This window comes from Lactuca saligna, chromosome 2 (genome assembly GCF_052625555.1).
Source record: "Lactuca saligna cultivar CGN05327 chromosome 2, ASM5262555v1, whole genome shotgun sequence".
In the NCBI taxonomy this organism is placed as follows: domain Eukaryota; kingdom Viridiplantae; phylum Streptophyta; class Magnoliopsida; order Asterales; family Asteraceae; genus Lactuca; species Lactuca saligna.
Genome location: NC_136418.1, coordinates 114,268,915 through 114,287,629, shown reverse-complemented (window position 1 = coordinate 114,287,629; position 18,715 = coordinate 114,268,915). Strand labels below are relative to the sequence as shown.

Sequence of the window (18,715 nt, the reverse complement as noted above, 5' to 3'; positions counted from 1 at the left end):
AAGGAAACCCTTGGAGCTCTGGAAAACATTGAAGAACCCTAATCCTTCATTCTTAAGAGATTAAGGCACTTTAGGTTTAATTTTCCACTTTACCTTTAAATAGAATTTTGTTAGGTTTATTTGAATTTGTTTTTAAGCTTTCAGACACTGAAATCATAAACTAATTTCGTTCGTTTCTATTGGGGAAGATAATTTTTCTCCTATGGTTTAATTTACTATTTTTGATTAATTGTTAGTTGGTGATATTGTTAAATCAAGCTTGTTAAAGACCCTTATGCATTAACCGTAACTATTTTCTGTTAATTGCTAAGTGATTAAACTGTATGAACATCTCTTAATTTCTTATCTCATATAATTTATGCGAACACAATACTATTTGCCTATGAATAATAAACATGAAACTAGGATTAATTAGAGAATGGGTAAATTAGTGTGTGAGCTTGTGTGATACACCATCAACAAGAGGTTAATTGAATCACCAAATTTAATTAGCTAACTACAAGTCTTATTTAACCCGAATAATTAACCTAGGAAATCTATTAGTTTAATCAACTGGCCATTGCTTGAATTGGTATGTTTTCTAAGGATTAGTAATATTGAATGCGAATCTAATCACCAGAGTCGGTAACCAATAATAATTAATCTATTATATTACCATAAAAATTAACCATAGGAGTAAATGAGTTAAACCTAAACATAAACCCTTTTGATCATTGAATTTAGTTTGTTTTTATGTGTTTCAGCTTTTAGTCGAGTAGTTAAGTTTTAGTTAAGATTCTAGTCTTGCAAAACTAGAGAAACCCTATTTTCTATTACTTGTTTTTAGTTAATTCTTGTTTTTAGTTTTAATTTTTCGTTCCCTGAGTTCGATACCCTACGTATTTAGCTACACCACAATTGATAGGTCCATTGCCTTTGTGTGTAAATTTTATAATTCAAAGTAGGATTAAAAGTAGTTGAGTTTACACACATCAATATGCCTAGGAATAATGAACATGAAACTAGGATTTATTAGAGAAGGGGTAAATTAATGTGTAAGCTTGTGTGATACACCATCAAAAAGAGGTTAATTGAATCACCAAATTTAATTAGCTAACTACAAGTCTTATTTAACCCGAATAATTAACCTAGGAAATCTTTTAGTTTAATCAACTGGCCATTGCTTGAATTGGTATGTTTTCTAAGGATTAGTAATAGTGAATGCGAATCTAATCACCTGAGTCGGTAACCAATAATAATTAATCTATTATATTACCATAATAATTAACCATAGGAGTAAATGAGTTGAACCTAAACAAAAACCCTTTTTGATCATTGGAGTTAGTTTGTTTTTACATGTTTTCAGCTTTTAGTCGAGTAGTTAAGTTTTAGTTAAGTTTCTAGTCTTGCAAAACTAGAGAAACCCCTATTTTCTATTACTTGTTTTTAGTTAATTCTAGTTTTTAGTTATAGTTTTCCGTTCCCTGAGTTCGATACCCTATGTATTTAGCTACACCACAAATGATAGGTTCACTGCCTTATTGTGTCAATTTTATAATTAAAAGTAGGATTAAAACTAGTTCACTTTACACACATCAAGTTTTTGGTGCCGTTGCTGGGGAACGATTCAAAAATTAGCATTAATTTCTAGTTTTATCGATACTTTGTGTGAGATTTATCTTGCACAAAGTTATTTTTAGGTAATTTAGTTATTAGGATTAGTTTTAATAGTTTTCTGTTTTAGAAATTTAATTATATTTTTTTCTGTTTCTGCCTTGAACTCGCTGAGTGGAGTCGAAGCAACTCGGCGAGTCAATCGCTGTTTCACAATTATTAGTTTTATTTTATTTTTGTTCTTTTTACGTGTTTTTCTTATTTTGTTAGCAGGACTTTCATGACCAGACGATCCAACGCACCCTTGGTTCCTTCTTTTGAAGACCTAGAATCCGCTTTGAGGAAATACAAAGGCAAGGACGTTGAAAGCTCAAATACACCTAAGAAGTCACCTTTGACTAGCTTGAAGACGGTTTTTTGGAAGAAAAATAACAAGAAGTCAGGAGAGACCAGTAGTCGAAAGAGCAAAGAAAGCAAGTTAGAGGATATTGAAGACAATCCAAAAGAAGCCAAATACGACTACGACTACGAAATCGAACACGAAGAGGAAAGCGATCAAGAAGTTGACTTTGACAACACCATGGAGAACATCGATGAAGTTCCCATGGGCGAATGGAAGAAGAGGATACGAGATGATAGCGTCCCGAGACTTGTGCAACTCGTACTTCCCGTGACAGCCACTTTTGAGCTTAAGGGTCACATATTTGCTCAACTCAAGGAGATCTCCTTCTACAGAAAAGACCACGAAGATACCTATAAACACTTGGATGAAGTCAATGATGTAGCTAATTGTTTTAATGTTCCAAATGTGCCTCGCGAAACCCAACTGCTTCGTATGATTCTCGATACATTCAAAGGTGCAGCAAAGGATTGGCTCAAGTCACTTCCCCCCGAATCCATCACTACATGGGCTAAGATGAAGGAAGAATTTATTGACTAGTTTTTCCCACCTTCAAAGATAGCTAAGTTGAAGAAAGATATTGCCAATTTTGAACAACAAGCTGGAGATTCCCTTTATGAGGCATGGGAAAGATACAAGAGTCTACTAAGGAATTGCCCACATCATGATCTTAATAGCCAACAAGAAATCTCCATTTTTATGATGGGGTCAATGTGACTACAAGGCCGCTTCTTGACTCGCAAGGACCGCTCACCAAGAAGCCACCCCCAGTGATTAAGGAATTAATCTAGGAGTTCTCTAAACACTCTAAAGAATATCATAACCCACGAAATGAAGTAAGAAGGGGGTGGCGAACACTGTTAACGATAGCATGGCGGCAATGATAGCGAAACTAGATAGTTTAGATAGGAAGATGACTAAGATGGATCAAACAATCCACGCTATCCGGGTGGGATGTGAGAATTGTAGAGGACCGCACCTCACTAAAGATTGTGATTTGGATGAGAATGGAAACAAGAAGGCTTAAGTATTCTATTCAAGTGGCGATAGATTTGATGATAATTGGCGAAAATCGAGGAAGGAATGGCTCCCGTATGACGAGTACAAAAAGGCAAAAGAGGAGAAATACAAGCAAAAAGAACGAGGTTTCTATCAAAAGGAGGAACCGGTTATGAAAAAGAGGGTTGATTTGGAAGAGATGCTTACAAGATTCGTAGCCGCATCCGAGAAACGACACAATGATATCGATGCTACACCTAAAGATCAACAAAATATGTTGAGAGTGTTGGGTTTTGAGCATTCTAACACTCCGAAGTGTACATGCAACCCTAAATACCTTGGATCTATGTTTTCTCTATTATACATGCAAATAAGAACTTCCAAGGTATTATCCTAATCTAGCATACAAAACAATGACTATAGAAAGATAGAATACATACCTCTTTGATGTAGAAAATCTTCATGAAGCTTAAGTGCCTAGTGCCCCAAGTGTGATACCTCAAATGGTTCACACAACACCAACTACACTTGGAATAACTTGAGAGAATTCTACACTTCATGAAAATCGGCTAGCCTTTTCTTACTCCCTCTTGTGGCCGATTTTGGTCAAGAATAAGATGCTTATATAGTTAAGGTTACACCATGTAAACCCTAATTGACATGGCCTTTCATTTCCATGATCCATGGGTACAAAAAACACCATGGAGCATCATATGGGTTTTAGCCTAACTAGATAATCCATGGAGCATTAGCCCACTATATAAGTATGGATGATTTGTACAATCAACCCATATATTTAATTAGTCTTCTTTTGATCACTTAATTAATCCTAGATTAATTCTTGATCAATACTAATTAAATAATCTTATTATTCTTATTATTAATATACTAGAACTTATAATATATTAATAACCATAAGTGTCTTATTTCTCTCATTATAGTCTATCCAAGTGCATGATGCCCTGCAACCCAAATGGACCATGCCAGGTCGGGTCAAGTCTTATCAATTATAGTTATGGACTTAGACATTAATCCAACAGAGAGAACACCAACTTATGATGAAAGATCAACAAGCTTTGCTTAGGAATCAGCAAGCATCTATTCTCAACATAGAAAAACAGCTAGGGCAACTTGCACAACAAGTAAATTAGAGAAGACCGGGTGGACTTCCAACCAATAGCGAAAGTAACCCGACAGGCACACATATAAACATTGTCACAACTAGGAGTGGGAAGATTATAAACCCTCTAGCTCCTACTCAGAACGAAGATCCGAAGCTGGTACACAAGAAGGAGGCAAAAGGGGAAAACCAATATAAGACCCAACTAAACACAGACTTTACTCGCTGAGTGTAGGATATGGACTCCACGAGTCCGACACCTTATCAGAAAATTAAACCTCCTGTTAAGCCATATCAGCCTCCACTGCCATATCTAGCCCGAGTTAGACAAGAAAAGAATGAAGAAGACTACCAGAAGTTTCTAGAACACATAAAGGCTCTTCAAATTAATATACCATTCATAGAAGCGGTTGCTCCAATGCCAAAATACGGAAAATTTCTCAAGGAGCTTCTAACTAATAGAAGGAAGATGGAAGAAGTGAAGAAAGTGGTTCTGAATGAGAATTGTTTAGCTGCCATGTTGAACAAACTACCGAAGAAGAAGGGTGACCCGGGAAGCTTAACCTTACATTGTCAATTCGGAAATTTAGCTACCATCTATGCATTGGCTGGTTCTGGGGCAAGTGTAAATCTCATGCCTTACTCGTTTTTCAAAAAGTTAGATCTTCCCGAGCCAAGGCCCATTCGTATGGAAATACACCTAGCAAACAAGACGGTTACATTTCTTAGGGGAATTTGTGATGATCTTTTGGTGAAAGTGGAAAAGGTCGTGTTCCCCGTGGACTTTATAGTTTTAGACATGGAAGCAAATCCCCAAGTCCCGATCATTTTAGGAAGACCTTTTCTTAATACAGCAAGTGCTATCGTAGACATACGAGATTCTAAACGTACCCTTTGGGTAGGAGACTAATCAGTCACTTTCGGAGTTGATCAAGTTGTGAAGCATGCAAGGAGTAGTGATGACACGACATTTTCGATTGACATGTTGGAAGAATTATTAGAAGATTGGAATGAAGATAAACCAAGAAAGTCAACCGTCTCATTTGAAGAAGAGTTTGATGTTGAAGGGGACCTGCTGGAATTAGAAAGACTGCTTGAGGAAGCTGATTATAATGATCTGATCAGAAGTGCATAAAGTTCGACTCGCCAAGTAGCCTCAACTGACTCAACGAGTCCATTTGAAGAACCCCGAACAGTCGCAGATATTACATTGGACTCGACGAGTCCCTTTACTGGACTCGACGTGTTCAACATTCATCACACAAAAAAACTGAGCTCAATGCACTACCAGATCACTTGGACTACGCATTTATTGAAGATGGCCAACAAAAATTTGTAATTAGAGCTGCTGATTTTGCCAAACATGAGAAGGAGATCCTTGTGGGTGTACTAAAGAAGAGGCAAGGTGCTATAGCATGGAAGATAACAATCCAGCCTGTTGTTCCCACAAAATCAACTTAGAAGATGGATCAAAAGTTGTAGTACAACGCCAAAGAAGACTCAACCCAAACATGCAAGAAGTTGTGAAAAAGGAGGTGGTGAAATTACTAGATGTCAGAATCATTTATTCGATCTCTGATAGCCCATGGGTGAGTCCAGTCCAAGTGGTTCCTAAGAAAGGAGGTATAACGGTAGTGGCTAATGAAAACAACGAATTAATTCCAACAAGGTCGGTAATCGGGTGGAGAGTTTGTATCGACTATAGGAAGCTAAATGAGGCCACATGCAAGGATCACTTTCCTTTGCCTTTTATCAATCAAATGCTTAAGAGGTTTTCTGGTCATCTTTATTATTGTTTTCTCAATGGGTTTTCGAGGTACTTTCAAATTCCAATCGACCCACAAGACCAAGAGAATACCACTTTTACATGCCCGAGTGGAACATTTGCATATAGACGCATGCCTTTTGGGTTATGCAATCCACCCGCTACATTCCAAAGGTGCATGATGGATATCTTTCATGATATGATCGAAAATTTTATGTAGGTTTTTATGGATGACTTCTCAGTTTTTGGGTCCTCTTTTGAAGATTGCTTGTCCAACTTGGATCTAATGTTAGCAAGATGTGAGAAGACCAACCTTGTCCTTAACTGGGAGAAGTGTCATTTTATGGTGAAGGAAGGAATTGTGCTAGGACACAAGGTCTCGAGGATGGGGATAGAGGTGGATAAAGGTGGACACTATAGCCAAATTGCCACCTCCAACAAATATCAAGGGGGTAAGAAGCTTTCTAGGCCATGCGGGGTTTTATAGGCGCTTTATTAAATACTTTTGGAAGATCACAAGACCCTTGAATCAACTTCTTTTGAAGGACGCCCCATTCAAATTTTCTAAAGAATGTCTTGAAGCATTTAATTTTTTGAAGGAAAAGTTAACTACTTCACCTATTATGGTAGATCCAAATTGGAGTCTTCCTTTTAAGCTAATGTGTAATGCTAGTGACTTTGCGGTGGGAGCTGTTTTGGGAAAAAGGATTGACAAGCATTTTCAGCCAATCTATTATGGAAGTAAGACCTTGAACCTAACAAAAGAGAACTACACTACTACAGAAAAGGAGCTACTAGCAGTGGTTCTTGCATTTGATAAATTTCGCTCATATTTGGTTTTGTCAAAAACGATAGTTTTTACCGACCATTCTGCCCTTAAGTATCTTTTTGCTAAACAAGATGCTAAGCCAAAGTTGATTCGTTAGGTATTGCTACTACAAGAATTCGACATTGAAATACGAGATAAGAAGGGGATGGAAAACATGGCTGCCGATCATCTATCGAGTTTGGAAAACCTGCACTTGGAAGAGTTAGAAGAAAACAAGATTGGAGATGAATTTCCCGAAGAGCATTCATTGGTTATAGCAGGAGAGATTCCATGGTTTGCAGATATAGCTAACTATTTAGTTAGTGAATACATCCCAAAAGACTTGACCCGCCAACAAAACAAGAAGTTCTTTTCAGAAATAAAGTATTACTTTTGGGATGTGCCATACCTCTTTTGTAGTTGTGTTGATGGTATGATAAGAAGATGTGTTTACAGGAAAGAAAGTTGGGAAATCTTGGAGCATTATCATAGCAGGCCCACCGGAGGATATCATGGAGCACAATATACGACCAAGAAAGTTTTTGATTCAGGTTTTTATTGGCCTACTATCTTTAGAGATGCTACAAAATTTGTCAAAGAATGCGATTCATGCCAAAGGTTGGGAAACATTTCATCACGCAATGAGATGCCCCAACATAGCATTCAAGTTTGTGAAATATTCGATGTTTAGGGAATTGACTTCATGGGACCTTTTCCAATGTCAAAGGGAAATAAATACATTTTGGTAGCAGTCGATTATGTATCCAAATGGGCGGAGGCACAAGCATTACTCACGAATGATGCTCGAGTAGTGGTACGTTTTCTCAAGAAATTATTTTCAAGATTTGGAGTTCCAAGGGCTCTAATTAGTGATCGAGGCACCCACATCGCCAATGATCAATTAGCTAAGGTGTTGCAAAAATATGGTGTCCACCATAGATTTTCAACATCCTATCATCCTCAAACGAGTGGGCAAACTGAAGTTACAAATAGGGCATTGAAGAGAATATTAGAAAGATAGGTTAGAAGTAATAAAAAAGAGTGGTCGGATAAGCTTGGTGATGCACTATGGGCGTTTAGAACAGCTTTCAAAACACATATTGGTACTACACCATATCGGTTGGTTTATGGGAAGAGTTGTCACTTGCCAGTTGAGATTGAGCATAAGACATTTTGGGCTTTAAAAATGTGCAACTTTGATTTGGCTGAACTTAGAAACAGTTGATTGATGCAAATGAATGACCTTGAAGAACTAAGGAATTAGGCCTACACTAGTTCCTTGATTTACAAAGAAAATACCAAGAATTGGCATGACAAAAGACTCAAGGGTAATAAGGACTTCTATGAAGGACAAAAGGTGTTACTTTTTAATTCAAGGCTCAAACTATTTCCGGGCAAGCTTAAGACACGATGGGATGGCCCATTTATAGTAAAGAATTTTTTTTCCACATGGAGCTATTGGGCTATTATCAAGAGATGGAATTCCTTTCAAGGTCATTGGTCATAGGGTGAAAAGATATGAAGAAGGAATTCCGAGAAATGAAGAACTTGAAGAAGGGCTGCTGCTGGAAGGGATTACAATAACGTAAGTGGGAAGGATTCCAGCTAATGACCCTTAAAAAGGAGCGCTTCCGGGAGGCAATCCGCATTTAGAGTTTTCTTTCTTTTTCTCTTTTCATTTTTTTTTTCATTTTGCTTAGGATTTTTTTTTTATCAATCTTCTTCTGTGTTAAAATAATTTCTTGAGGGCAAGAAATGCTCAAGTGTGGGGTGGCATACATTTTATTTTGCAAACTCAAATTTTGCACAGAATGAAAAACTCGACGAGTCTCTAAGTATACTCGGCGAGTCCATTTCAGAAATCCTGAAGAATCGCTGAATCAGGCATCTACTCGCCGAGTCCATATATTACCCGAAAAAAATTAGTTATTTTACATTCTATAAAAGAGGGGTTTTTACCCTAAATTGCAAACACTTTCAGCCATTCATACGAGCTGCCACCCCCATACTCGACGTGCACTCTCTCAATCCTTCATCTTGAATCTTCTGTTCTTTTGCAAATTCAACCAACAAGGTAACAACTTTAGCTCTTAATCTTGTAGAAGTTTCGATCTTTGGTGAAATATCACCCTTAACTTCTGGAAAATCCCGATTTTAGGAAGATTTGGATTTTAGGGTTTTGATTTTTGACAAATTAGGACATTTTAGATGTAAAATTTTACAATTATATGCCCCAGGAACATACCAAAACAAACCCCTGAAAAAATTTATGCATTTTTCCGGTTAATTTCATCAAAACAGATCTGGACCCCCGTAGTTCGTCCTACTTTCCGAGTCAGTTCGTGGACTCGGTGAGTCCATGCTGCTGATGCCTATGATTCTTCCATTTTTAATACTTTCGGTATTTTGCTTTTGGCATTCTTGTTTCTTTGCTACGCAGGAGCCATGTCTAGGAGAGGTCAAAGCTCATGAGGAGGGGGTTATCGGGACATCCTATGGTTGACTTTTCCAAGCATCACCAACAAGTCTTCACTCACACGCGCAAAAAGAAAGCTGGAGGCTTTGAAGCGAAAGGAAATATATTATCCTAATGAGTTGGACTGGTCATGGATAGGGCAAGCTGGGTTGGAAGAAGCACTAAGCTATTATTTGGTCAAGTCTTGTGAAGTTAATGGGGTACAAATAATCTGTGACGGGTGGAGTCGGTTGTTCAAGCTTCTAGAACCCGTGTATCAAGAGCTTTGCTGGGAGTTCTTTGCCACCATCTCTTTCCGGGGTGGTAATGACTACTATAGCCAAAATATTATTTCATTCTGCCTTGGAGGAGAGTTTCATCAGTGCAGCATTGTTGAGCTGGCATGGAGGCTTGGTATTTATGATCAGAATGAGATCATGTCCGAGACTTTTGAGTCACTCTTGGAGTAGTGCCATAAGTACTTGCCCAAGGATGTGGTTGCCTCTACTTGGTGGACCACCATTGCAAACCGGGTTTATATTCCTTCATTCGCACAAGAGGGTAGCATCCGTTCCCCGATTCATCGCTTAATACATCGTCTAATCGTCAGCACTATAAACATGCGAAAGGATGACGATAAAGTCCCCACTCTCGACATCTTTTACATGTGGAGTATTATCACTCCTAATGTATTTTGCAATTTGCCATATTGCATGGCAAAATACTTGGCAGAGGGGGCAGTCAAAGAGCGGGTGACTTGAAAAATCAATGGTGGCATCTTTGTTACAAGGCTTGCAAGAACTTATGGTATTTTGTACCGACAAGAGGCACGGGCATTGACTATGATTCATAGTCCTCCCTTCAGCACAACATTATTTAGGAGGGCTAGGATCATTGAGGGTTATGGAGGGGGGGCATGTTAGTATTCCAAATTATGATGAACCGTTAATGTCGGAGGAACCGGGAAGGAGGGTGAGAAAAACGAGAGTGCGGGTGCCACAAGACCCACTGGTTATTCTGGTGGATTAGGAGCTACCTTTGGATTGGTATAATGTTGAGCTGTAAAGATACCAAGAAGACCTCGGGCAGGGCGTGAACTATACCAATGAATCATTTGTTTATTTATTTGAACAAATGCATTTTGCACCCAAGCCCGAGCCTGGATTCCCATATGTGTCAAGTTGGGATGAAAGGGTGCAAGCGAGAAGAAACCAAGCGGGCGGAAGTGGAGCCGCAGGAGATGAAGACGCGGAGGAAGATTGATGCTTTATTTCATTGTGTTTTTGATGATTAAGACTATTTACTTTTCTTTGTTTTAGGTGTTGAACTTGTAGGATGTTTAAGTAGGAATTTGTTTTCTTTTATCACTTGTGATTGTTTTCTTTTCAGATTGAAGGATTGGATGCATGCAAGAGTCTTAATTGTCAAGGTTAGAGTGAGGATCAGGTCTACATGAGAATGTGCATGAGTTTAGGGTCGAGTCCGTTCTCAAGGAGGGTATTAGAGTGTTATTTGTTGAAGAAAAATGAAGAAAACACACTGAGTTATCATACCCAGCCACATCAGAAACGGAACCCAAAAGCATAATATTTATATTTCTCACTCGGTGATGGACTCGCCGAGTGCACATTACCTACTCAACGAGTCCGAGTTCAGTTCCACGATTTTTCTGCTTGATACGTCGCAACTCGTCGAGTTTCCGTATAGACTCGACGAGTTTATCACTTTTTCATTCCCAAGGCTTATATTCTACTAATATTCACTATGGGTCTCGCTCATATTCCTTACAGTTTGATTTCTGAAGATATCCGAGTATCTTTCCTGCATTTCTGGAGCTTTCCCACACAAGATATGACAACCAAGGCATGCATGTCTAAAGTCATTTGAAGAGGAGTTAAAAGAGAAAGAATACCGACCTCGCCACTACTACCCCAGGGGAGTTTGTTCCAATTCTCTCTTTATTTTGTCATTATATTTATCATGCATAATATGCAATGGGGACATTGGATAAATTAAGTGTGGGGTAGGGGGTTAGTTACATTAGTTAAAAGTTTACTTAAATTTTGAAAATTTTGAAATTTTGCATAAAAATGGCTAGGATTAATCTAGAAAATTTCGGTAAACAATTAGGAATCATGCTAGTGTTATGTTTGATGATTGCATGAAGATCCAAATGTTTAATTGAGCCAATATACGTTATAATGCATTTGTGGCCTCCCTTATTCTAGTGAAATCATGGGACAAAAACACAACCTCGCTTAGTTTGAGGGATGCAATAAGTTTAGTATCGTGTACCAGAAATGTATCATGGAAAATTATTATCTTAATCAGTAAAGGTTGAAGTTGAGCGCCCTTGCTTAAGAATGTAGGTAATGAGTGAAAAAAAATGAGTTAAATGTAAAAAAGGAGAGAATTACAAGCAAAGTTGTAAGAATTTTGGTGCAGTTAAAGTGAATATCAAAAGATCAAAATTCCAAAAGTTCAAAGATACCCCAAAATCAAAGAAAATCAAAAAGGTGGCAAATATGAAGAATTCAAAGAAATCAAGGTTCAAATTATGAAGAAAATGAAGAATTCTAAAAAGCTCCATAGTGGTATCAAAGAATTGTAATTTTTAGAATATGTATGCTTGGGTTACTCAACCAAAAACACCTTGAGACTAGGAGGTTTTCTGGAGATGGATTCGGAGGGATGCATAAAATGAGCATTGTTAGGAAAAGGTGGGCGAGTGTTTATGAGGATTGTGAGTATTTAAAATCAAGGGGGGGGGGGGGTCCTTAGGAAAATTATTAGACACAAATGCATGCGTTGCGGTCTTGACGTAATCGCTGGGTTGGATTGGGATTGTCTTCGTAATATTAGTGTGCTTAATTTCAGTTTTGCTTGGGGGCAAGCAAAAGTCAAGTGTGGGGTATTTTGATATTTTCATATTTAGCTATATTTTTATATTGGATTTTTATCACTTATTGGCTAATTAATTGCATATTATGGACAAAAGATACTTAATATTGTTCAAATTATATTTTCAGTTCAGAAAAGAAGCTCGAAAGCAAAAGGAAGCACAAGATATGAACGAAAGATAGAAGAAAAAAGGCTTAATTCCGAAGTTACTCAGCGAGTAGGGTCGTTTACTCGACAAGTAGATGTGAAGGTTCGCGAAGCAATATGCGGAATCCTTGTTGTACACTGGTTTTAAGTGACGAATTCGCCGAGTAGGTCACTAGAGTCGACGAATAGCCCCTGTTGTGAGAAAACTATAAATAGACTTCGCAAACTCGAAGTGAGGACTTCTTTGGAATTTTTTGTGGAACACTTGGCGATCCAGGAAAGCCTTGGAGCTCTGGAAAACGTTGAAGAACCCTAATCCTTCATTCTTAAGAGATGAAGGCACTTTAGGTTTAATTTTCCACTTAACCTTTGAATAGAATTATGTTAGGTTTATTTGAATTCGTTTTTAAGCTTTCATACACTTAAATCATGAACTAATTTCGTTAGTTTCTGTTAGGGAAGACAATTTTGCTCCTATGGTTTAATTTACTCTTTTTGATTAATTGTTAGTTGGTGATATTGTTAATTTAAGCTTGTTAAAGACCCTTATGCATTAACCATAACTATTTTCTGTTAATTGCTATGTGATTAAACTACATGAACATCTCTTAATTGCTTATCTCATATAATTTATGTGAACACAATACTATATACCTATGAATAATGAACATGAAACTTGGATTAATTAGAGAATGGGTAAATTAGTGTGTGAGCTTGTGTGATACACCATCAACAAGAGGTTAATTGAATCACCAAATTTAATTAGCTAACTACAAGTCTTATTTAACCCGAATAATTAACCTAGGAAATCTATTAGTTTACTCTACTGTCCATTGATTGAATTGGTATGTTTTCTAAGGATTAGTAATAGTGAATGCAAATCTAATCACCAGAGTCGATAACGAATAATAATTAATCTATTATATTACCATAAAAATTAACCATAGGAGTAAATGAGTTAAACCTAAACATAAACCCTTTTGATCATTGAATTTAGTTTGTTTTTACATGTTTTCAGCTTTTAGCCGAGTAGTTAAGTTTTAGTTAAGATTCTAGTCTTGCAAAACTAGAGAAACCCTATTTTCTATTACTTGTTTTTAGGTAATTCTTGTTTTTAGTTTTAATTTTTCGTTCCCTGAGTTCGATACCCTACGTATTTAGCTACACCACAATTGATAGGTCCACTGCCTTTGTGTGTAAATTTTATAATTCAAAGTAGGATTAAAAGTAGTTGAGTTTACACACATCATTCATGTTGTCAAGAACATTCATAAAAAAAGATTAAGCTCCATCCACATATGATTGTTCGGTTCTATTTAAAGACATTCAGTACTTATCTATGTTCATGAAATTAGCCCAAATCAATTTGAAAAAATGGACAATAAAATAATATGGTGAATAACGAATGAGGTGTATTAATATAACATGTAGTATTTAAGTGCACGAACTAATTTGTATGCGTAATTGAGATGAGCTGGAGTTTATAGGTTACTCTGATGAATTAATTAAAAGCCTAAATCAATATTTTGGTACATTTATCATGGTTAGAAGGAGATTAGCAAATGACAAACCTGATTCGAATTCAACGTCGAGACCTTGTTTAGTAGATCTTAGATGATAATTTAGAACTTTTGTTGGAAAACCTCTGATGATAATTGTGTTTGGGGGTGGTTTTGAAACTCCTTATGAGAAAATCCAAGTAAAAAGTCAATAAGTTGGAGGGGTATAAAGGTAATTTTGATGTATATATGTGGAGGGAATTGAAATCTTTGGAAATTTTGAATCCCTTTTATTTTGGTATTTGGAAGGAAATAAAAAATATTATTAATTATAATTAATATTTTGTCAAGAAATCTAAGACTTTTTGAACCTCACTTTTTCCCCTTGCCAAAAAGTCATTTGAAAAGGACTTCTAAAGTACCTAAACACCTTTCTAACTTATTGGATTTAAGAAGCACTCCCAAATTCTAGTTTTAATATTTAAGACCCAAAAATTTAATATATTTCCAATATACATAAAAACAACTAATTGACAAAATATATTTCAAAATATGGTCTTGATATTCATTAAGAAAATGAAATCCTGATAAATAAACTTACATTTGATACAAAAAAATGTACACAAAATACATCTTCATTACATCAACAAACAAAAAAATCGACATGATATATCTAGCTGCATACACAAAATTTGAAACCACCAGTTTGACTAGCCACATCCATGTGCACAATAACATAATTTTTTGGGATTGGGTTAGTAAATCAAAGTTTAACCAAACTAAAATATATTCTTATATGATGGGTTTTACATGTAATAACACGGATAAATCCTTATACTCTTAAGGGTACATGCAACCTATTAAATATAATCATAAGTCTATTGAAGTAACATTCTATTGAACAACAAGAACCCTATAACCCTAGGTAATTTCGAAAACCATAGAAGAAAAACATACCTTTTGATTGTTGTAGTAAACAATCAAACAATCCTTCTTGTAGTTTCTTGGAAACTAGCACTAGAAATCTCATGCCTCTAATGGTCCACACCCAACCCTAGCAACTAGGAAACTTGAAGAGAGGAGAGGAAAAAATCAAATTTCGGCTAGCTTCTTAGCTTAAGGGTTTACCGAAATTCAGAGGGTGGAACACCCTACATATAGTTGACCAAGAAACCTTAGATAACCCTTACTTGATTAAAATAATAATATCTTAAATCAAGTAATTATTTGGTTTTCTAATTATCTCTAAGGGAGATTCTAGAACCCTAGAAACACTCTAAAACGGTCCACCCTCGTTTGGAAGGTTCTGGAACCCCTTTTATTCAACTATTGAACAATTACAGAAGGTTCTGGAACCCCTTTTGTTCAACTATTGAACAATTACAGCTTAGGTCATTGCACTATTAATTAATCTAATTAATCCAAAAACTAATTCTAATTAATTTATGATTAATTATTCATTAAATAATATAATTTCTAATTAATATATTATTTTCATAACGTATTAATAAATTCTTTTATTGTCATTTATTAATCGTATAATAAATCAATAAATTATTCTCTCTCTCTCTCTCTCTCTCTCTCTCTCTCTAAAAGTCATCCTATTCAATTATTATGTTTGAGGGTAACCCAAAAGGACTTTACTAATAATTCAAGTATATATATATATATATATATATATATATATATATATATATATATATATATATATATATATATAATAATCCAGTTATTGGCATAGACACCTAGTCCATAAGTCTCCCACTTGGATAAATCTATAAGTGTAATTACCAGTATTACTTCTAAATTAAACAACAAAGAGTGTCTCAATAGTAACTTTTGAACTCTGATCTAAACAGATATTGGTCCTAAGATAAGTGATGAAATATTCCTCCATTCTACTAGATATCATATATTCTTGAGACATGCATTAAAATCAATCCGAGTGTCCAAATTTTGTTTCCCGGTATCTTATTTTGTGATGACAACACAAGACTTCAAATTGAACACATCATTCGAGTCAAGGTTGGGCCGAACACTCTAAGTCAACACCGAATTACGAAGGGTACCAACGATATCACTTTTCCCGTTATGGAAAAGGAACAAATAAAATTTGACTCATATGCTTGTATCTTTTTCTTATCAAATCTTACATGATATTGCATTTTATAACATCATGTTACTGATGCGCTTCCGCAATACCAGTGCACAACCGACTTGTCAATTACTTGCAATCAAATTTGATATTACAGAAGATTCTGAAGGTGTTTTAAATTTTGGAATGATTCTCTTCCATTTTGCCCATGGCGAGGAGTCATATGTGGTAGTCGTCACCAAAGAGTCACAGGTTTGGATCTAGCAAACAGAGGCTTAGTAGGTACTTTATCTCCTTCTATTGGCAACCTCTACTTCCTCAGGTAAATATATCTTGATAACAACCATATTTATGGAAGTATCCCTTCTAAAATTTGCAGCTTAGTTCAATTAGAATCACTATCTATTCCTAATAATTCATTCGCTAAAGAAATTCTCAACCACATATCAGATTGTACAAAACTACTACACATTGATTTATTTGGGAATATTCCAAACATTTTTAGTTATTTGAGAATAATACAAGTGATAATTTTTTGGAAAAATAAGTTAACCAGTGGGATTCCAACATCCATTGGCAATCTCACATATCTTGAGTACATATATCTTTCTGGTTGTCGGTTAGAAGGGAGTATGCTAGATTCCTTCCATCAATTGGAAAACATGAGACGTTTAAGTCTTAGAGAAAATCGCCTCGTTGGAAACTTTCCCATGTTCATATTTAAGGTTTCCAATATAGAAGTACTAAATTTTCCAGACAATCAACTCGCTGGAAGTCTACCCTCAAACTTATGATTGAATCAACCTCATCTCAAGAGACTAGAATTTTCTAAAACTCTATTCAATGGAGTCTTGCCAACTTCACTATTAAATTGTTCTCAGTTGGGTCGCTTTGATTCTACTTATAACAATTTTAAGGGAGAAATAAATGTTGATTTTGGAAAACTCCGTCCTCGTTGGTGGTTAACTCTTGGTCCGAACGAGGGTCTTGGTGGCATGAAATATTTCGATTCGTTGTTGAATCGCAACAATTTGGAACTATTGGAACTTGCGGGACTCCATCTAAGGAGAGGGATACTTGATTGGGTTGGGAACTTGACCAAATTGAGAGCTCTAAAATTTCAATATACCTCTATTTCAGGCAGCCTTCCTTCATCTATAGGAAACTTGCATAGACTAACTATATTTTCTTTAGTCGGAAATAACCTCATGGGAATGATTCCTGAAAGCATCGTCAAGCTTAGTAACTTAGTGTACCTCAATCTTGGTTTCAACAGTTTTTCTGGGATCATTCCTAGATCTATAGGAAAACTTTTCTACTCTAATCCAAGTGTCATTTAGAGAAAACAAATTGGAGGGTACTATACCCTCGAGTATTGGATCATGCAAACAGTTGATACTTCTATCATTTGCTTTAAACAACTTCATAGGAACTATACCAAAAGAAGTATTCAAATTATCTTCACTTTCAATCGCACTAGATCTAAGTCTAAACAATTTTTCTATGAATCATTTATCTGGTGAAATTCCAAGTAGTTTGAGCTATTGCTTCAAACTTCGAGTCCTAGACTTTTCAAGCATTTCCTTTCATGGATCGATACGGGAATAATGGAGTTATTTGAAAAACCTCTTATATTTTAACCTATCAACCAATAACTTTTCTTGACATATTACAAGATATTTGGTGCAAATTCCTTTTAGTTATCTTGATCTTTCTTATAATGATTTTGAGGGAGAGGTATATGTTAAGGGTGTCTTCACCAACTCTTCTGCAATATCAGTCCTAGGAAACCATAGACTTTGCGGGGGGACAATTGAGCTTTATCTACCCAAATGCACTAGTATCGAGTCCAAGAAAAGAAAAAAGCTTTCTTTTGGTGGTATTCTTAGGATTTCACTATCTTATGTTGGTGCATGTCTAGCTCTAGTGTTATTCGTGTTGGTATGCTTTTTTGAAAGAGGAAGAAAGACACACCATCAGAATCAATAGGACAGAGTGAATCTTTTGAAAAGGTTTCATATGAAAGGCTTTTCAAAGCGACTGATGGGTTTTCTTCACAAAAAATTATTGGTGCAGGTAGCTTTGCTTTGTTTTTCAAAGGAGTTCTGGATGAAGAGGGTACAAATGTGGCAATCAAAGTACTAAATCTCCAACAAAGAGGAGGTTCCAAGAGTTTTATAGCCGAGTGTGAAGCCTTGAGAAATATTCATCATCGAAACCTGGTTAAGATCATAAGTTCTTGCTCAAGCGTCAATTTCCAAGGTAATAATTTCAAAGCTTTAGTGTATGATTTCATGCCAAATGGAAGTCTTGAGACTTTGTTGCATTCATGCAAGAAACTAGACCATATGCCTCCTCATAATTTGTGTCAACTAGATCTCATTCAAAGAATAAGCATTGCTAAAGATGAGGCTTGTGCTCTTGATTATCTACACAACCATTGTGGAAATGTAGTTGTTCACTATGATTTGAAGCCAAGCAACATTTTATTATATGTTTATATGGTTGCTCACATTGGAGACTTTGGGCTGGCAAAAATTCTTACACTTGAACAACTTCCTAATGCAAACAGGAGTAGTTGAAGTCTTATGAGAAGAACCATTATGTATACAGCACTGGTTAAATTTATGATCCCTAGTCCACTTGTTTTTTTATATTAATTAATCTTTGTTTTACTATATATATGTACAAACATAATTCTACATAACATGCAGAAAATAGACTTGGAAATGAAGTATCGACCGAGGGGGACATCTATAGCTAGGGGATCCTGTTGTTAGAGATGTTGACTTGAAAAATGCCTGTTGATCTAACATTTGAAGAAGGACTGAGCCTGCATTTTTATGCAAGGAAATCCTTGGCAGATGGTCTTGTGCTTCAGGTTCTAGATCACATGCTTATAAATGATGATGTCGACCAAATGTTTTTAATTT

General features: G+C 36.1%; 1 non-coding gene and 1 pseudogene across 1 annotated transcript; one reads left to right on the top strand and one right to left on the bottom strand.

The window, feature by feature from the left end:
• Nucleotides 1–2,557: 2,557 nt before the first annotated feature.
• Nucleotides 2,558–2,664, bottom strand: LOC145033131 (small nucleolar RNA R71). Its single transcript, XR_013677370.1, has one exon. It is a non-coding gene; the product is annotated as a small nucleolar RNA R71 (small nucleolar RNA).
• A 4,196-nt stretch (nt 2,665–6,860) lies between these two features.
• On the top strand, nt 6,861–18,576 carry LOC145029997 (putative LRR receptor-like serine/threonine-protein kinase At3g47570; annotated as a pseudogene).
• The last annotated feature ends 139 nt before the right edge of the window (nt 18,577–18,715 follow it).